Genomic DNA, 21,907 nt, shown 5'->3' with positions numbered 1-21,907 from the left:
AAAAGACGCTTACTCCTTGGAAGGAAAGTTATGACCAACCTAGATAGCATATTCAAAAGCAGAGCCATTACTTTGCCAACAAAGGTCCGTGTAGTCAAGGCTATGGTTTTTCCAGTGGTCATGTATGGATGTGAAATTTGGACTGTGAAGAAGGCTGAGCGCCGAAGAATTGATGCTTTTGAACTGTGGTGTTAGAGAAGACTCTTGAGAGTCCCTTGGACTGCAAGGAGATCCAACCAGTCCATTCTGAAGGAGATCAGCCCTGGGATTTCTTTGGAAGGACTGATGCTAAAGCTGAAACTCCAGTACTTTGGCCACCTCATGCGAAGAGTTGACTCATTGGAAAAGACTCTGATGCTGGGAGGGATTGGGGGCAGGAGGAGAAGGGGATGACAGAGGATGAGATGGCTAGATGGCATCACTGACTTGATGGACGTGAGTCTGAGTGGACTCCAGGAGTTGGTGATGGACAGGGAGGCCTGGCGTGCTGCGATCATGGGGTTGCAAAAATCGGACACGACTGAGCACCTGAACTGAACTGAACTGAATATAGCTCTTGCTGCTATGTGGAGGGCATGAGTGAAAGAAGAGAAACAACTTCAGGGTGACCTAAACTAAGCTGGTGCCTGATGTCCCTTTCCATTTAGACAGAAACCTGAGAGCAAAATACAAATTCTGCTCAGATAAACACAGACTCAAGGCCACTGTTTTCTGGAAACCTTCCCAAAGCTATGATTCCATAGATTGCTAGCTCTGTGACCAGTGGCTCAGTGGTTGGAATATGTATGCCATGTCCAGCCCTACGGACAAGGCCCCCTTGATCAGTAAGGCCCCCTTGATCAGTTAATGGGAAAGATGGTTACTAACAAGAACACAATACAGTGATAAAGAGATTTTAAGATGTGATAGCAGCATTCATTCATCGAAATTTTAAAGAGCCCCACTAATCCCCAGCACTGGGTCTTTTATGCTTTCTAGTTGGTAGGGTGCTAGGTGCTAGGGAGGAGAAGAAAGAGAGAATGGGAGAGAGAGAACTCAGCTCACAAGGGAGCTTATACATTAGAGGAGGAGATCAAGACATGAACACAAACAGAAATCACACAAAATATATTGAGGTTAAGTATCCAAAGGGAGATAGAAATACAATAAATAATTGTCATTTATTTAACACTCAATGTATGTGAAGCACTGTGTTAAGTTTTACATACATTCTCCTGTAAGAGTCATAAGTCTATGGAATAGGTAATATGATCACCCATGATGCTATAATAGCAGCTAACATTTATTAAGTGCTTTATATCAGCCAGGCATTGGGTTAGGTGTTTTGAAATATCTTATATAGTTTTATTTCCATTCTACAGATGAGGATAATCAGGCCCTGAAAGGATAGGTGACTTATATAAGATAACAGAACTGGGAAGGTACAGCTGTGATATTCAAACACAGGTTTGACTCTCAAGCCCACACTCTTAACATGTTCTGGAAGTTCAGAGCAGGTGGCTTCTAACTTAGTCTGGGAGGTACATGTGTATAGGGAGGAAGACTCCATGGAAGAGAGAAAGTGTGAAGATGAGAAGGAAAGAAACTATACAGGGCCTGGCAACTGGCCTCACTTGGCAGAGCTGGCGGTATGTGATGGGGAGAACCTGTCTATCACTCCAGACTTGGTCTTGGGGTACCTTGGTTCTTGGTTCTCCTAAGGCCCCAGAGAGTTCAAACATCTTTAACTACCCTTCAAAGAAGGATAAGGTTTAGATTTGCAAACTCAAAACATGATGAGCAAGGAGTTGGCAGACCCTTCTTTAGTTTATGTCTTCGGTAGAAGCAGCCTTTGACATTCATAACATTGAAAACAAGATCCCAGACGGACAGGGAATCCAGGGGAGGCAAAACCCAGCAACCAACACCACATCTCAAGCCAGCAAAGAAAGTTCATCATGCATCACTGCTTACACAACAGCAAAAATTCGCCAGTGATGTAAAGCTCCATCAATATGGGATTGATGAGTTAAGTTAGGATGCATCTGCAGAAAAGAACACTGTGTTGTTCAAAAGGATGAAGTGAAACTATATATTCTGACAAAGAAAGACATTTCCAAAAGCTTATAAGGTAAAAAAGTAGGTCACACAACATTCTCTGTAGCATGATTCGATTTATATCACAGATCTGTGTTTATGAATACACAAAACCATGAACCACAGTTATCCAGAAGTTGGTCATCACAAAGAATTACAGAAGGACTTTCTAATTCATATACTTTTGAATGCTGCTGACCTTTACATGCTTATATTACTTTTATCATTGGAAAAAGTACAATAGTTTCCATTTTACAAAACAAAAGAAACCTTCTTGGATCACCTTCCATCCATCCTGACTTTTGTAACTACAACATATCTTAGGTTCAGCAGTGCATCTGAAATTATATCCTACCACTTTCCCACAAATGACTTAAGACAAGACAGCGATATATTAACCAGGTTATAACACAGGTGAAATAGACTGGCAATTGATCAAAAATTTTACACAAAACATAGGTAGCAAGCAGGAGAAAAGTCACCAGAGAAAGGCCACAGGGCTTTTCCACTTTTACTAGTAACTTAGATCAGTGATCCCCAACCTTTTTGGCACCAGGGACTGATTTCCCAGAAGACCATTCTTCCATGGACTAGGGAGTTGGGGGGCGGAATAGTTTCAGGATGAAGCACGCACATAACATTTATTGTGCACTTTATTTCTAATGTAATGGTGCTGCTGATCTGACAGGAGGCACCAGTCTGTGGCCCGGAGGCTGGGGATCCCGGACTTAGATGACACAGAAAACGTACTTACCACGTCTGAAGATGACCCAAAACTGGCGGGGATATCAAATTTGTTGAAGAACAGAACTGAGATTCAAAATGAGCTCAGAATGGCTGGAGTACAGGGCTAAAATTAAAAGAAGTAATAAGGTGAAAATTATAAGATAAAGAAAAATATTCTCAAAAATTTAAAAGTCTATTTTGTGAGGCCAGAATAAGGGAAGCATGGCTTGGCAGCAGGTCACATAAAAACAGGCAATTCAAAAAAGATCTAGCAGTTCAAGTTGACCCATAGCATAATGTAACTAAATTATGTAGCTGCTAAAAATGGAGCACATTTTAGGTTGTATTAATTAAAGTATGGCTTCTAGACCCCAGAATATAATTGTCACACTTCAGTCTCTGCTGTTCTCTCCCAGAGTCTCCTGTTCCAACCTATGCCCCACATTGCAAGAGGATCATTAACAAAGGGAAACATCTCCAGAGGATGGTCACGAACTTGACAAAGGAGCTGGAAACCATCCCATAACAAGAGTGGCTCTTGAAGGGACCAGAGACACAGGGTCTAAAAAAGAGAAACATCCCATATAGGATACCCGCATGCTTTCCAATCTCGGAAGCATTCCCATATACGTACTTAACTGGGTTGCTCAGGTGACAGAACTAGGACTACTGCCACCTAGTGGTAGCAAGGAGGCAGATTTTTCAGTAAACCTGTCAAAAAAGGCTTTCTGACCTTGAGAGGGTCCTGCAGGACGTGGAGTAGCCTGGTAAGACTGTTATTTTAAGACAAGGATGGATGAACAGATACCCAGTGGCAGAATCACAGTAACCAGGGCCCTTTCAGCTTTAAAAGATTACATCTTTCTCCTATGAGATCGCCATGTCCTCCCTGGATCAATGAGCCTCTCTCTGTGGTCTACAGAGTGGTAAGGACAGCTGGACAGGAACTACTGAGGCTGTCCCCTCTTGCTTATTGTTATCCAAGACCTGGGTGGGCAAAACTCACTGCTTATCTTATATTTTCATTTGACTTATTTAGTTTTGTTTCCTATCCTCATCTAATGGGCTATAAGTATAAGCAGGGGTCCTGTATGTCCTGTTTTTGGCTAACTCTCAACCTCTGGAGTATCAGTAGCAGATGGTAGGTGCTCAGTAAATATTTAACGAAATGAGTGCTGCTGCTGCTGCTGCTGCTGCTAAGTCGCTTCAGTCGTGTCCGACTCTGTGTGACCCCATAGACGGCAGCCCACCAGGCTCCCCCGTCCCTGGGATTCTCCAGGTAAGAACACTGGAGTGGGTTGCCATTTCCTCCTCCAATGCATGAAAGTGAAAAGTGAAAGTGAAGTCGCTCAGTCGTGTCCAACTCTAACGACCCCATGGACTGCAGCCTACCAGGCTCCTCCGTCCATGGGATTGTCCAGGCAAGAGTACTGGAGTGGGGTGCCATTGCCTTCTCTGAACGAAATGACTAGTGCATCCCAAATTGACATCATTTTCAGAAGTTTTAATTTTCTCAATAAAAGACATTTCAGATTTAAGAACCAGATCTCACAATAATAACAAGCAGTTGTATCTTAGTAGTAGGATTCCAGGTGATTTTGTTTGTTTCTCCATTTCCCCAATTTTTTTTATGCAATCATATTGCATTACCTAGCCATCGTCATTGTAATAGCTAACATCTACTGAGTGCTTTCCTTGTGCCAGGCATGGGGATAAGCACTTTACTTGGATTAATTCATTTAAGCTCACAATAGCCTTTTCAGTTGGCACTAGTATTACTCCCATTTTAAAGACAGGAAACTGAGAAACAGGGAGGTGATATGACTTGCCCAAGGTGATGCAACTAATATCAGGCAGAATTCAAAGGCCATGTTATTACCCCCTGACATCAATGTAAGATGAAAAATGATTACGATGAGAATGACAACTAACATTTCTTTAGTCCTAATCATGTATAATATGTGTTAGTCACTCAGTCATGTCTGAGTCTTTGTGACCCCATGGACTATAGCTCTCCAGGCTCCTCTGTCCATGGGATTCTCCAGGCAAGAATAATGGAGTGGCTTGCCATTCCCTTCTCCAGGGGATCTTCTTACCCCAGGGATTGAACCCGGGTCTCTCACACTGCAGGCAGATTCTTTACCATTTATTTGTATAAGGTTCTGTGCTGTTTCCAAAACATGACCTCCTTCAATGCTCAGAACAGTCCCTTAAAGTGGGAACTATTATTATGACCATTGTACAGTATCAGCCCCTTCTGTAACGTAATCAACCATGTCCACTGCCCCACCTGGACTCTATTTTGATTTCATGAGAATCATACTTTTCTTGATTGTCTCTTCTGCATTCCAGCCAAGTGAAGAAGTGATTATCTGCCAGTCACTACTTGAACCCTCCACTCTATGGAGATTAGGTCTCCAACATAGATAACTGTGCTGTTGTCCCTTTCTAGAATGTCCTTCTTTCCTCTTTCACCACAATCCTACTAATTTTTTTTTCCAAACACAGCTCAAATGCAACTCCCTCCAGGAATCCTTCAGTGATCAGCCCTTTCCACCACAATCTCTCTTATTATACAGCCTGTACATTTCATTCAGCCTGGTCATCTCTGGCTTGGTAGTGCTGGCTCTCCTTCAACTCACATATGTCCCTTTTTCTCAGTTAGACTAGAGCTCACAGAGGCAGCTAGGTCTTGAGTTTCTTGGCATGCCCTGAATAAATGGTCTCTTAGCTTCCCCTTAGTAGGTGCTCAGTAATTATTTTGCTGATTTCATAATGATAATCTCACCTCACAGCTGTAAAACATTGTCTTTTCCAATAGGTCTCATACATATTGTCTCACTTTTGCTTCAAAGGAGACAGACAAGATTTTACTTTTCTCATTTTCACAGTAAAGTAAGTTGAAGGCCAGGGAGGCTAAGTAAGCTGTCTCAGGTCACACATCTCAGAATTCAGCCCAGCCCTCTGGACTCGAAGCCCCAGATTCTTTATCCTAGAACACACTGATTCTACTGGAAGGTACCGCTGGCTGGGAGTAATGCTAATAACATTCCTATAAAGACCTTATCTTGATCCTATCACTGGAGCGAAAGCAATAAAGAGTGACAAGAGGCCATATCCACGGTTGAGATTGGGAAGGCAGGTAAATTCACACACTCTGTGCCGAGAAGTGCCTGGTGCTTATCAGATGGGTGGTGATGACTGTGTTATATCCCCTGTGAGGAGGACACTTGGGACTGAACAAAACGTTGTCCTCCACAAAGGCCAGCGTGGCTCAATCCTCAGCAGAAGTGGGGCAGTCCAGCAGGCACGGGGTGAATGAGAGAGAGCACTAAGAAGCAAGAAAGGTGGGTTCAAGATCCCGCTCTGATCCTATCTAGCTGTGTGACCACAGGGAAGGTGACCAGCCTCTCTGAGGCTGTACTTCCTTCCTCACTAGTCGATGTCCCATGACAAAGCCTCTCATAGACCCTGTGTTCCACGAACTGGTGATCCGCAAACCAAATTTGGGCCAGGAACATATTTTCTTGGGCCCAAATACTGTTTAAAATTGTTTTGATCTGGTAAGCAACACTTAAAAATCAGAAGATTTTATAGAAATATTCAGTTTCCAAGCTTTCTAGAAAAAAATAGGAAGACCTGGCAACATTAAAAAAGTGGAAGACTTTACATAAAATTTGATTTCCAGTCTTTCTAGAAAACAATATCTGGATATACGTGATTATTTTTGTACATTGTTTATTCTTTACAATATAACATGATAGGTTTTGATAAGTAGCACAGAGAAAATATAAAGCAGATAGGGAGTTCTGAAGTAGTAGGGCAGGGGAATCCAGCAAGGCCTGCAGTTAACAGAAGCTGCTCTGAGAAAGCCTCACTGCCAAAGGAAGCTATTCCCAGGACCACAATGGGCTGGAGTCCAGGTGTTTCGGCTCCCTTTAGATGGCGCGTGTAGGGAAAGGTTTAGGAGTGCTAATGCCCTTTACATACCAAGTAGGGAGTAAGAAGACACTGACCTTGGCTGATGTGAATTGAAACACAATTTTAAGCTTATTTTTTGATTTCACAAAGGCAACAAAAGAGTTTCAAGTGGTAAAATAAGTATCAAAGTCTGAGAGAGGAGACAAGCAAATTGTATTTACAAAGCATTCGCTAATCAAGAGCAACTAAACACCGTCATTCACCCAGATGCATTTTCTGTCTAATGGGGGTCAAAGCAATTAGCCTGATACCTGTAGCAATATCCTGCCTTGCCCTTACATCTCAGGCCAGGGCCATTACAAGGTATCAGAACTCATTCTAATCAGAAAACAACCAACTCTGTCAACCCAAGCACAGCATGGCAGAGACGTGAAGAGGAGAAATGGATCCTACTCCATTCTCTTGTTGGCCATTTATTGTCTGGGCTGGGACCTGACAGGTGATTTCTCTGGATACCAGTGTTTCTAAATGGAACATAGCACCCATTAGTACACTCCAACATTTTGGGTCATGATCCACAGTAAGAAATATGTTTGTCATTCATATAGCACACATTACTAAACATATATATATATATATATGTAGATAGACAATAAACATATCATGAAGCAATCCTTACCCCTTATTGTGTGTATTGTGCATTATTATTTCCCGGTTCATCCCCCCCTCCTTTTTTTAATCCTGATCACTACTCACTAAATTGATATTCTTAGCCGTGGGTAATAATTGGCAGCTTGAAAAACACTGCTTCAGACTAATGGTTCCCAAATCTGGTGCCACATCAGAGTCCCTTGGAGTCCTTGTTAAATACATATACTTCTGCTCCCTTCCAAACCTACAGAATCAGAATTTCTTCAGCGTGAGACCTAAGAATCTATATTTTCTTTTACCAAGGACCAGCCATACACTGGCATTAAGACATCACAGTTCTCCTCAAGACGTAGAAGCAAATAACAGCAATCACAGTCATTACTATCAAACACCTACTTCATGCCAGTGCTGCCAGCATAAGCACTTTCCATTCATTGACTCACTTAAATCCTCAGAGCAACTCCACTTTATAGATGAGGAAACTGAGGCTCAGAGAGTCTCCACTTTATAGATGAGGAACTGAGCTCAGAGACATAGATAGAGAGGTCAAGGAAGTGGTGGGGCTATGATTCATGGGGGCTCTGTTTCCATCCTTACTGATCCCTCCACCCTCTCCCCTCTGTAGTTCCAGAGACCTTGGATCTATGCTAGATGTTCTATACCAATTCAAGTTCAAGACCATACCCCAAGGGTTCCAACCAACAAAGGCAAGAAAAGGTGTAAAACAAAACAATAAGAGCTGCACTTATATTGAATTTTGACTGTCCAAAGCATATGTGTGTCTATTTTCTCCACATTTATTCCTTTCAGGTATCCTGTGAGGCAGAAAGTGTTAGTCAAAGTGTTAGCTGCTCAGTTGTGTCTGACTCTTTGCAACCCCATGGACTGTAGCCCGCCAGGCTCCTCCATCCATGGAATTCTCCAGGTAAGAATACTGGAGTGGGTAGCCATTCCCTTCTCCAGAGGATCTTCACACCCCAGGTATCAAACCCAGGCCTCCTGCATTGCAGGCAGATTCTTTACCATCTGAGCCGCCAGGGAAGATGGCAGAAGAGGCAGAAAAAAAAATACAGAGACACAAAGAGGGGAAGTGACTTACCCAAGGTCTGACAGCAAATCAAAGAAAAGCTATCCCAGGCAGGGTCTACTACCGACTCCCCAGGCAGGGTCTACTACCAACTCCCCAGGCAGGGTCTACTACTGCTCTTGGGCTGGCTTTCTCCAGGGTTTCTAGATCCACCCCACTTCAAGTCTATCTCCCTTTAAAGTAGAAAAGGAAGAAGACCTGGTACTTTCTGCCTCCCTCTTTACAGGATTTACTATCAACTTCTGAAATGAGCACACTCTGTATACACACTGCCTGAGGGACAGGTTGCCCCAAACCGCCTACACAAGGCTGTACTGAAAACTGGCAGTATTTCTGTTTTTGCCATATAATTTGGAAACAGAAAACTCTGCACCATGCTTCAAAGAAAACTAATGGATTCAAGGATGAAAGGAAAAGGCATTATCCCTCCCACACAAGGTAAATGCCACCAGCCAAGAGTGAGGCAGTGGTTGGAAGTCACTGCCGAGCAAAATGTTGTGAGCCCACAGAAAGCCAAGGCGGTGGACTGGATCAATCTCTGTGATGGCAGAAAGGGGCTGGAGGGATGAATGACCCCCATTTAGCTTCCTTGGCTGAGACCCTTCCTCTGTTGAGAACATCCCTTCTGTTTCTGCCACAGAAAGGGGTGTTGTTCACAATGTGTATACATTTATGTGACACATGACTAGCTCTTTATCAAACACTCTTATTGATTCTAACATTTTTCTTCACCCCTTCCCCTTCACCATGCAGGTCGTTCCCTCTCTCCCCTTAACAAATCCCAAGGATCATCTAACACACACACTATTTGGTGAAAATAAAAGCAAGCCATCCTTCTCTTGGCCTCCGTCTCCCCATCTCTAAAGTCAATTATTGTTGCTTAGCAGCTAAGTCATGTTCGACTCTGTAACCCGCCAGGCTGGACTATACCCCGCCAGGCTCCTCTGTCCATGGGATTCTCCAGACAAGAATACTGGAGTGGGTTGTCATTTCCTTCTCTAGGGGATCTTCCCGACCCAGGGATCGAACCCGAGTTTCCTGTGTCTCCTGCACTGGCAGGCAGGCTCTTTACCATGCACCACCTGGGAAGCCCACATAAAGTCAATGAGTTAAACCAAATGGTCTGTTAGGTCCCTTCTCTAGTTCTAGGATGCGGATAAAGTATGTAGGTAAAGCCCTACATATAGCCCACAAATGTGACTCAGGATCTGAGCAGGGAGGGGCAAACTGATTTCAAATTGTGTTTTAAACAGTTGTCTTTTGTTAAAGGGGGTCCAAAAGGTGGGATAAAGAAAAAAAAGAAACATTTCTACCATGCCCATGATCGGGCTAACATCCTAACAACGAAGGTCACTCTCCTTTTTTCTGTCTCTTGCTTTACTTTTTGTTCTCTCTACACGTGGTTGCAAAGCCTGCCTAGTCAGTTGCCTCTTCCCTGTGTGTCAGTTTCACATCCCAGGTGAAGGTGCAGGGAGCAATCTGGCCCTGTAATAGCCGAGGTTACAGCCACGCAGAGCTTCAAGTTAATGCCAGTCTCACCTCCACAGAAGCACTCCACTTGATGTCAGAAAAATTGGAAGAGGTGTTAAATTTGCTTTGTGATTGCAACTCCTTTTTAGTTGGGGGAGGCTGGCTTAGGATTTGATGGTTTTATAGATTTCAATATCAAGAAAGTAGAAAAGATCTCAGCTTTTTAATTTACATTGTCAATCACCAAAGTGGCTCCTTCCCCAAGGGGATGCTAACTAGATCAGCACTTGCTGCGGTTTTGCCAACACAGCATGGGCACCTCTCCCACCTGCTTCCTGGGGCTGGGTTCAAGATGATGAGATTGCATAAGGGAAACAGTTCCAGGGCATTTAAAAAAAAAAAAACAGAGGAAATAAAAATACTCTCACCCTTCCACAGTACAGCAGATGCACTTCAGTCAAACCGCCACCATTTGAATCAAGTTACAGAGTCTCCTGGGTCTCAGGTTGCTCATCGTCAAATGGGAATAATATTAATAATACCTCCAAAGGTTATTGTGGAGAGTAAATGGGTAAAGTGCCTAAAGCAATGCCCCACCACATGCTAATGCCTCAATAACTGCAGTTATGCTGACTATTATAATTTCTCTTGGCCAAACCAGTCTCTAACCAGCATTTTCTGGTCATCTCATTTCACCTGAGTGAAAGTCACTCAGTTGTGTCTGACTATTTGCGACCCCATGGAATAGCCCATGGAATTCTCCAGGATAGAATACTGGAGTGGGTAGCTGTTCCTTTCTCCAAGGGATCTTCCAACCCAGGTCCCCCACATTGCATGCAGATTCTTTACCAACTGATCCACCAGGGAAGCCCTCTCATTTCACCAGAGGATCTAAAAGCACACTAGCGATGAGGTTGAGCTGAAGTGCATCTTGGAGCCATTTGGGTGGGTTGAAGCTGCCCATTTTCCAGTTGCTGCCCTGCTGTTTATTCACTCAGCAAATATTTATTGACCACCTATTACACGGCAGGCACTGTACTAGGTGATGAGATACTAGTGAACAAGATAAAGTCCTTGCTTCATAGTGTAAACACTCTAGAAGGGTCGGAGGGGGTGCACGGTATGCAGACAAGAAATACAATGAATGAGACAGGGATGAGCTCTCATGATCCGGAGATCTAAAGCCAGTAAGGCTGGGGTGGGGGTTGGGGCATGGGAAAAGGGTGGTGTGAGATGAGACTGCAGAGGAAGGCAGGGGCCAGATCAGTAGAGCCTTTCAGGCCAGGTGAGGAGTTTTATCTTCATCCTAAGAACACTGGGAAATAAATGGAAGATTTCAAGCAAAGGGTCAATACACTATGTGTGGCTGAGAGGAAGAGGAACATTGTAGGTGAAAAATTATAAGTCGTGCTTTGAACAGTGCATCGACTCTGGCTGCCCAGGTAAGCAGCTGATCTGTCAGTTTCTGTATCTTAAGTTCCTTCCCACTGAGGATCTCAAAGCATGAGGGGCCTCTGGAAAATTGGTAATCCCTGCTCCTTATCTTTGGCTCAGCAGGTTTCTTTTTGTGCCTCCTTTGGCCGAAGATGAAATAATGATTTCAGTTTGTTCCTACCAGTTTTCCAAGATTCTTCATTTATTTACAGGATCCTGATACTTCTCAATCTCTCTCACATACATGCACATGCTCACGTGCGTGCTCACACACACACACACACATTTATCATTTCCCAATGTTGCTTTTTATCTGATCACTCTTTGTCATGACCTGAAAACCTTCCACTTTGGGGCATACACCTTCATTCAAGGACAAGGATTCTCCATCTGCTGCCACCAAGAAATCGCCCAGAGTTTCACAGCTTCACCCTAACCCTCTCCCCGTGACAGGAGAAAGGTATGTGGAGCAGAGCCAAGTGAGCTGAGAAAATGAGTCTAGCACTGAGAAATTAAAGAAAGTAATGTTGACTGGGGCAGGGGGATTAATCAGGAAATCTTAAGGTCACTGTGATCTCTTTGATTGCATTAACATCCAGTAGCAGAAGACTACAGATTGATCAGTGTTACAGCAGCAGGGAGGGGGAATGAACCTGGAAGTCTAATGCCCAGAGCTCCATCTTCCTAATGCCCACTAGCCTTCAAGCCAGTGGCTCAGCTGATAAAGAATCCACCTGCCAGTGCAGGAGACTCAGGAGATGCGAGTTTGCTCCCTGGGTTGGGAAGATCCCCTGGAGAAGGAAATGGCAACCCACTCCAACATTCTTGTCTGGGAAATCCCATGGACAGAGGAGCCTGGCGAGCTACAGTCCATGGGGTCACAAAGCCAGACATCTTCCATAGGGAGAATTAATGCCAGTAGATGAAGCCAGATCTCTTCATTTCTGAGCCAGTCACACTCCCTTAGAACCCACTTCCTCCCTAGAAGTGTATCAGGTCATCTATGCTCCATGCTAAATCATTTCAGTCATGTCTGACTCTTTGCGACCCCATGGACTCCTCTGGCTCCATGGAGCTCACCAGGCTCTTCTGTCCGTAGGGAAGAATGTTCTCCAGGCAAGAATACTGGAGTGGGTTGCCATGCCCTCCTCCAGGGGATCTTCCCAACCCAGGGATCGAACCCACATCTTTTACAAGTCCTGCACTGACAGGTGGGCTCTTTACCAGTAGGCACCAGATAGCTTTCATTAAATTGCCCCCTTGCACACTGCGCCCATTCTTCACATTCGATCAGACTATCCTTTTCCTCCAAATAGCCCTTTCTCCAGATGGCTTAGGGAAGACTCTTGAAGAACTAATCACTCATGGTGAGCCAAGTACTGGGTTGGCCAAAAGGTTCGTTTGTGCTTTTCCATAACATCTTTATGGATAAGTCTTCGGGGCCTGCCCTTGCTCCATCAGCTCGGACACTTACTTCCTAGAGTCCCTTGCGCCTTTTTCTTAATTTGTCCATATTTCCAGAAGAGAAAAGCAGTCTGCCTTCTGCAGTGACAGGTTGTAGACCTGGCTCCCATAAGCAGAAGACACCAGGCTGGTTTACCTTTGCCTCTTTCTAGTCAGCAAACCACAGCAACCTGAACTGATCTGTACAGGCCTTTGAGGAGAAGGGTTACTTAATGAGGACAAGCACATGAAAGGAAATATCAATCAATAACAATTGTAGGTCTGGTTTCTCCAGCTCCAACCATGTGCCAAGCACAGGGCTAAGAGCTCTAAACAGATTAACTCTCATAGGAAGGCAGGTGTGGTGCAGATCACTGTTTCATAGTTGCAAAAAATGAGGCTCAGAGACATGAAGGAACTTGTTTGAGGGCCCACAGCTAGCAGTGAGCAAAGCTGGGGTTTTAAACCCATACCTGTCTGATATCAGAGCAAGTACTCATAATCAGTTGAGTGTGCCATGCTAGACGTGGGAACACCCTTCTGTTTTCAGCCTTTCTTCCCTTCACATGAGATGTATCCAGAATCATTGTGATGACTCCCACATCTCTGGCTCCAGCCTTGACCTATTTGGTGTCAGTCTTAACTAACTCCTTTCTACTGGATAGTTCCTTTCCACTCATGTCGCCTAGTTACTCAAACTTAACATGCCAAGAGGTTATTTTTTCACCAACCAGCTCTCCATCTCAATTTGCCTCTTTCTGTCAGTTAATCCCCATTCCCAAGCTCCTACCTTCAGGATTCTCTCCAACTACTCTCTCTGACCTCATGTGTTCAGGCACCAAATTGTGGTGATTTCCTATCTACACTGTCTCTTGAGTCTACCCCTTCTTCCATTTCAAATGCTTGTTACACATGTGTGCATGCTCAGTCATGTCCAGCTCTTTGCAACTCCCATGGACTGTAAGCTGCCAGGCTCCTCTGTCCATCGGATCCTCCAGCAAGAATACTGGAGTGGGTTGCCATTCGCTTCTCCAGGGGATCTTCCTGACCCAGGGATCAAACCCATATCTCCTGTGTCTCTGGCAGTGGCAGATGGATTCTCTACCACTGAGCCACCTGGGAAACCTCCTGTTGATTGAATTAAACACACACACAGACACACAATTTATAATCTCACAGTTCCCATGCGTGAGTCTGAAGTCCAGGCATGGTACACCTGGATCTTCTGCTCAGGGTCTCTCTGGGCTGAAAAGGTGTCAGCCAGGGTTGTGATTCTCATCTCAAGTTCTACTAATACAAAGTGTAGAAGCGTAGTATAAAGAATTTTCATATACTTTTCACTCAGATTCCTCAAATGTTAACATTTTCTAACATTTGCTTCATTCTTTTCTCTTTTAATGGATATTTATACTCACATACACAATTATTTTTTTCCAAACCATTTGAGAGTAAGTTGCAGGCATCATGCCCCTTTATCCTTAAGTAATTCAGTGTTTATTTTCTAAACAAAAGAAGGGTAATTCTCTTATGTAGCCACTGTAAAATTATTAAAATCAGGAAATTAATATTGATATAACATTATCATGTAATCAAAAACCTTCTTTCAAATTTCATCAATTATGCCAATATCATCCTTTAAAACAAACAAAAAAAATAAAGCCAAAATTTTTCTGCTATAGGACTCAATTTATAATATAAATTTATACATCAGATCAGTTCAGTTCAGTTGCTCAGTTGTGTCCAACTCTTTGTGACCAAATGAACCGCAGCATGCCAGGCCTCCCTGTCCATCACCAACTCCCAGAGTCCACACAAAACCATGTCCATTGAGTCGGTGATGCCATCCAGCCATCTCATCCTCTGTCGTCCCCTTCTCCTCCCGCCTTCAATCTTTCCCAGCATCAGGGTCTTTTCAAATGAGTTAGCTCTTCCCATCAGGTGGGCAAAGGATTGAAGTTTCAGCTTCAACATCAGTCCTTCCAACGAATACCCAGGACTGATCTCCTTTAGGATGGACTAGGTTGGATCACCTTGCAGTCCAAGGACTCTCAAGAGTCTTCTCCAACACCACAGTTCAAAAGCATCAATTCTTTGGTGCTCAGCTTTCTTTATAGTCCAACCCTCACATCCATACCCGGCCATTGGAAAAACCGTAGCCTTGACTAGATGGACTTTTGTTGACAAGGTAATGTCTCTGCTTTTTAGTATGCTGTCTAGGTTGGTCATAACTTTCCTTCCAAGGAGCAAGTGTCATTTAATTTCATGGTTGCAATCACCATCTGCAGTGATTCTAGAGCCCAGAAAAATAAAGTCTGACACTGTTTCCACTATTTCCCCATCTATTTGCCATGAAGTGATGGGACTGGATGCCATGATCTCAGTTTTCTGAATGTTGAGTTTTAAGCCAACTTTTTCACTCTCCTCTTTCACTTTCATCAAGAGGCTCTTTAGTTCCTCTTCAATTTCTGCCATAAGGGTGGTGTCATCTGCATATCTGAGGTTATTGATATTTCTCCCAGCAGTCTTGATTCCAGCTTGTGCTTCATCCACCCCAGCGTTTCTCATGATGAACTCTGCATATAAGTTAAATAAGCAGGGTGACAATATACAGCCTTGACATACTCCTTTTCCTATTTGGAACCAGTCTGTTGTTCCATATCCAGTTCTAACTGTTGCTTCCTGACCTGCATATAGGTTGTTCAAGAGGCAGGTCAGGTGGTCTGGTATTCCCATCTCTTGAAGAATTTTCCACAGTTTATTGTGATCCACACAGTCAAAGGCTTTGGCATAGTCAATAAAGCAGAAATAGATGTTTTTCTGGAACTCTCTTGCTTTTTTGATGATCCAGTGGATGTTGGTAATTTGATCTCTGGTTCCTTTGCTTTTTCTAAAACCAGCTTGAACATCTGGAAGTTCACGGTTCATGTATTGCTGAAGCCTGGCTTGGAGAATTTTGAGCATCACTTTACTAGCGTGTGAGATGAGTGCAATTGTGCGGTAGTTTCAGCATTCTTTGGTGTTGCCTTTCTTTGGGATTGGAATGAAAACTGACCTTTTCCAGTCCTGTGGCCACTGCTGAGTTTTCCAAATTTGCTGGCATATTGATGCACCACTTTCACAGCCTCATCTTTCGGGATTTGAAATAGCTCAACTGGAATTCCATCACCTCCACTAGCTTTGTTCATAGTGATGCTTTCTAAGGCCCACTTGTCTTCACCTTCCAGGATGTCTGGCTCTAGGTGACTGATCACACCATTGCAATTATCTTGTTTGTGAAGCTCTTTTTTGTACAGTTCTCCTGTGTATTCCTGCCATCTCTTCTTAATATCTTCTGCTTCTGTTAGGTCCATACCATTTCTGTCCTTTATTGAGCCCATCTTTGCATGAAATGTTCCCTTGGTATCTCTAATTTTCTTGAAGAGATCTCTAGTCTTTCCCGTTCTGTTGTTTTCCTCTATTTCTTTGCATTGTTCCCCGAGGAAGGCTTTCTTATCTCTCCTTGCTATTCTTTGGAACTCTGCATTCAGAGGCTTATCTCTTTCCTTTTCTCCTTTCCTTTCCCCTTCTCTTCTTTTCACAGCTATTTGTAAGGCCTCCTCAGACAGCCATTTTGCTTTTTTGCATTTCTTTTCCATGGGGATGGTCTTGATCCCTGTCTCCTGTACAATGTCAGGAACCTCCGTCCATAGTTCATCAGGCACTCTGTCTATCAGATCTAGTCCCTTAAATCTATTTCTCACTTCTACTATATAGTCATAAGGAATTTGATTTAGGTCATACCTGAATGGTCTAGTGGTTTTCTCCACTTTCTTCAATTTCAGTCTGAATTTGGCAATAAGGTGTTCCTCATCTGAGCCACAGTCTGTTCCCGGTCTGACTGTATAAAGCAGATCACATTTATTCAAATCAGATTGATTATATTCTTTGTAGCCAAAGATGGAGAAGCTGTATACAGTCAGATAAAACAAGACTTGGAGCTGACTATGGCTCAGGTCATGAATTCCTTATTGCCAAATTCAGACTTAAGTAAAGAAAATGGGGAAAACCACTAGACCATTTAGGTATGACCTAAATCAAATCCCTTACAATTATACAGTGGAAGTGACAAATACAGTCAAGGGATTAGATCTGATACACAGAGTGCCTGAAGAACTATGGATGGAGGTTCATGACATTGTACAGGAGGCCATGAACACGATCATCCCCAAGAAAAAGAAATGCAAAAAGGCAAAATGGTTGTCTGATGAGGCGTTACAAATAGCTAAGAAAAGAAGAGAAGCCAAAGCCAAAGAGAAAGGGAAAGATATACCCATTTAAATGCAGAGTTCCAAAGAATAGCAAGGAAAGATAAGAAAGACTTCCTCAGTGATCAATGCAAAGAAATGGAGGAAAACATAGAATGGGAAAGACTAGAGATCTCTTCAAGAAAATTAGAGATACCAAGGGAACATTCCATCCAAAGATGGGCTCAATAAAGGACAGAAACGGCAGGGACCTAACAGAAGCAGAAGGTATTAAGAAGAGGTGGCAAGAATACACAGAAGAACCATACAAAAAAGATCTTCATGACCCAGATAACCACGATGGTGTGACCACTCACCTAGAGCCTGACTTCATGGAATGCGAAGTCAAATGGGCCTTTGAAGGCATCACTATGAAGAAAGCTAGTGGCTGTGATGGAATTCCAGTTGAGCTAGTTCAAATGCTAAAATATGATGCTGTGAAAATGCTGCACTCAATATGCCAGCAAATTTGGATGTGAGAGTTGGACTACAAAGAAAGCTGAATGCTAAAAAATTGATGCTTTTGAACTGTTGAGAAGACTCTTGAGAGTCTCTTGGACTGCAAGGAGATCAAATCAGTCAATCCTAAAGGAAATCAGTCCTGAACATTCATTGGAAGGACTGATGCTGAAGTTCAAGTTCCAATCCTTTGGCCACCTGATGCGAAGAACTGACTCATTAGAAAAGACCCTGATGCTGGGAAGGATTGAAGGTGGGAGGAGAAGAGGACAACAGAGGATGAGATGGTTGGATGGCATCACCAATTCAATGGTGAACTTGGGCAAACTCTGGGAGTTGGTGATGGACAGGGAAGCCTGGTGTGCTGCAGTCCATGGGGTCGCAAAGCGTCGGACACAACTGGGCAACTGAACTGAACTGATCTGATAGGACTCAAACAGGGAGGAATACTTCAATTTAGGCATCATATCTCTTTAGTATCCTTTAACTGGAAATAGTTCCTCAGTCTTTCTTGTCATTCATGACCATGACATATATGAAGAACACACTGGACTCTGATATTCATACATTTTACCTCACAGTGGACAGAGGAGTAGAATATTCCAAAACTTCCTAACTAAAGAATCATAGAATATAGAAGAAATCTGAAAATGAACTACTTGTTTATCTAGGTCCCAGGCTATTTTCATACACACCTCGCAACTGTGGCCATATCATTTACCCAACATTTTTCTTTAAATGAATTCACTTTTAAACTGTATTTCTGTGGTAGACAAAATTCTAAATATGATCCCTAATGATCCTTCTCTTATATAATCCCCTATCCTGAGTGTGGGTGGAACTATCAATTTGATGAGAAATTACTCCAGTGATTATACTCCATTATATGGGCTTCCCTGGTGACTCAGATGGTAAAGAATCCGCCTGCAGTTCAGAAGACCTGGATTCAATTCCTGGGTTAGGAAGATCCCCTGGAGGAGGGCATGGAAACCCACTCCAGTATTCTTCCCTGGAGAAGCCCCATGGACAGAGGAGCCTAGTGGCTGCAGTCCATGGGGTTGCAAAGAGTCAGACAAGGTTGAGCAACTAAGCATACATGTGGCAAAATAGAGATTATCTGGATGAGCCTAATCTAACCACATGAAGCTTTTAATAGCAGAGAGTTCTCTCTGGCAAGTAAGCAGAAGAGGAAGTCAGAGATATTTGAAGTATGCGAAAGATTTGACAGGCCAGGGTGCCAGGTCACTGGCTTTGAAGATGGAGGGGGCCATGTTAGAAGGAACTGCTGGTGGCATCTAGGAGCACAGGGTGACACCTGGCTGACAACCAGCCAAGAAATGGGGACTTCAAACATATACCCCCACGGAACTGAATTCTGAAAAATATCTGGATGAGCTTGGAAGCAGATTAATCCACAGGACTTCTAGGTAACAGCCCAGCCCAGCTTACATCTTGAACAGAAAACCCTGTCAAGTCTACCAGAACTTCTGACCTACAGAATGGAATGAAGATGAAAATACAACAAGCTACACTGAAAATCCAAAGTATCAACAGGCTACGCAAGAAAAATGGTATGACCATGAAAATTGATGCAAGAGAGTATTTGACAAAATCCAACACCCATCCATGATTAAAAAAAAAAAAAAACTCTCAGAAAGCCAAGAATAGAGGGGAACTTCCTTGACTTGATAAAGAACATCTACAAGAAAAATTAAAAAAATAAATAAATAATAAACAGGTGAGACTGCCACAACTAGCAAACTGAATCAAGAAATATCTAAAAAGGATTATATACCATGACCAATTGAGATTTATTCCAGGAGTGCAGAGGTGGCTTAACATCCAAAAACTAATTAATGTAATTTAATAGAATTATACTTCAATAAAGGACAAAAAACCACGTTTATCTCAATAGATACAGAAAATGCACTTGGCAAAATGCAGCATCTCTTCATCATAAAACGCTCAACGAACTACAAATAGAAAGGAATGTCCTCAATCTAGTAAGCAGCATCTATGAAAAACCCGCAGCTAATACCATACTTAATGGTGAAACAGTAAAAGCTTTCCCCCTGAGATTAGGAAAAATTCAAGGATGTCAACCACTGCCATCTCCATTCAACATTTTATTGGAGGTTCCATTTGGAACAATTAGGCAAGAAAATAAAAGGCCTCCTGAATGGAAAGGAAATAATCACAGATGACATGATCCATATCGAGAAAATCCTAAGGAATCCATGGAAACCAAATTAAAACTAGTAAGTTTATTTGTTCAATATTATATAACAATCTAAATGGGAAAAGAATTTGAAAAAAATAGATACATGTATATGTATAACTGAATCACTTTGCTGTACACCTGAAGCTATCACAACATTGTTAATCAACTGTATTCCAATATGAAATAAAACGTTAAAAAAAGCAAGGTTGCAAGATACAAAATACAAAAATTTTCATTTCCACATAGGAGCAATAGGCAAGCTAAAATTAAAATTAATAACTTAGCTTCATTTACAATAGCATCAAAGATAATAAAATACTTAGGACTGAATTTAGAGACATAAATATAAAACTTATCATCTGTACCATACTAAACATGGTTGAAGGAAATTAAAGAAGACCTAAAAGAATGGGACCTAACACTAAATTTATGGAAACACATCCCATGTTCATGGATTGGAAGATACACACACACACACACACACACACACACACACATATGTACATATATACTTATAGAACAATAGAATAGAGTTTAGAGTCCAAAAATAAATTCTCACATTTATGACCAATTGATTTTTGACACGCATACCATGAAATTTCAATGGGCAAAAATTTCCTCAATAAATGGTGCTGGGACAACTGTATATCCATGTGCAAAAGAATGAAGTTGGCCTCTTCATTTCATATGAAAAAATTAACTCAAAGGGATCAAAGGTGACCCAGGGAATGAACTTAGATCTCCCGCATTGCAGGCAGACTCTTTACTGACTGAGCCACCAGGGAAGGCCTAATGTAAGAGCTAAAACTATAAAACTCTAGCCTTGAATCAGGCAATGGTTTCTTAGATATAACACTAAAAGCACAAGCAACTGGACATCATTAAAATTAAAAGAATACAATAAAGATAGTGAAAAGGCAATTCACAGAATGGGAGAAAATATTTGCAAATCATATATCTCATAAGAGACTTCTCTAAAATATTTAAAGAACTGTTACACCATAATAAAAAACAACCATGACAGTCAAGAAGTTGAAACAACACAAATGTCCATCAACTAATGAATGAATAAACAAAATGTGATATGTGTAAACAGCGACATATTATTCAGCAATACTGGAGAGGGAAATGTCAGCCCACTTCAGTATTCTTGCCTGGAGAATCCCATGGATAGAGGAGCCTAGTGGGCTATAGTCCATAGGGTAGCAAAGAGTCGGACATGACTGAAGTGACTTAGCACTCTCGCACACCGCATTCATATAGTGACAGTGTCAATTCTCTCAAAATTGATGCACACATGTAGTGTAATTCTTATCAAAATCCCATCAAGATTTTAGTGGATTTAGGCAATATTCAATAATACATTTGGAAATACAAAAGACAAAATAGGTAAATAATTTTGAAAAAGAATAATAAAGCAAGGGTAGTTGCTTCACCCAATATTAAGGCTTAATATATAATTTCAGTAATTAAGAGAGCACCATTATTGGCAGAGAATAGACACAGATATCAATGGAACAGAATAGAAAACCCAGAAATAGACCCACACAAATATGCCCAACTGATTTTTGACAAAGATGCAAAAACAATTCAGTGGAAAAAAGATAGCCTTGTCAACAAATGATAATGGAGTAATTTGACATCCATAAGCTAAAAAAAAAGAAAAGAAAAGAAAACTTGACCTACACTTCACATCTTATACAAAACTTGACTCAAAATAGATCATAGATTCTGTACAGTTTTTACAAACTATGTAGAGTTTACAGAAGATATTTTTTCATTTCTGTGAAGAAGTTTATTTTTTAATGCAGAATATTTTTTATAGAAGACTTCTGATAGAAAAATAGGAGAAAATCTCAGGGACCCAAGGCCTGGTGAGGAGTTCTTAGGCATGACACCAGAAGTATAATCCTTAAAAGAAAATCAATAAATTGGACCCCATACAAATTAAAACTTTGCTCTGTGAAAGACTTAGTTAAAAGAGTGAAAAGATAAATCAAATACTGAGAGAAAATATTGTCAAACCATGTATCTGACAAAAGACCAGTATCTAAAATATATAAAGAATTCTCAATACTTCAACAGCAAAAAACACAGAACTATATTAGAAAGCGGGCATAAGACAGTAAAAGGCAT

General features: G+C 42.0%; 1 long non-coding RNA gene across 1 annotated transcript in view; it reads right to left on the bottom strand.

Moving 5' to 3' along the window:
- Positions 1-21,907, bottom strand: part of LOC139181332 (uncharacterized) — a 116,253-nt gene that overhangs the window by 63,195 nt on the left and 31,151 nt on the right. Inside the window, exon 2 of the long non-coding RNA XR_011565326.1 lies at positions 2,831-2,926. This is a non-coding gene — a long non-coding RNA (uncharacterized lncRNA). The remainder of the gene's footprint in view (positions 1-2,830; positions 2,927-21,907) is intronic.

Source organism: Bos indicus, chromosome X (assembly GCF_029378745.1).
Source record: "Bos indicus isolate NIAB-ARS_2022 breed Sahiwal x Tharparkar chromosome X, NIAB-ARS_B.indTharparkar_mat_pri_1.0, whole genome shotgun sequence".
Classification (NCBI taxonomy): Eukaryota; Metazoa; Chordata; class Mammalia; order Artiodactyla; family Bovidae; genus Bos; species Bos indicus.
Note: the sequence above shows the minus strand (reverse complement) of the source record. Positions and strands in the feature narration are given on the sequence as shown.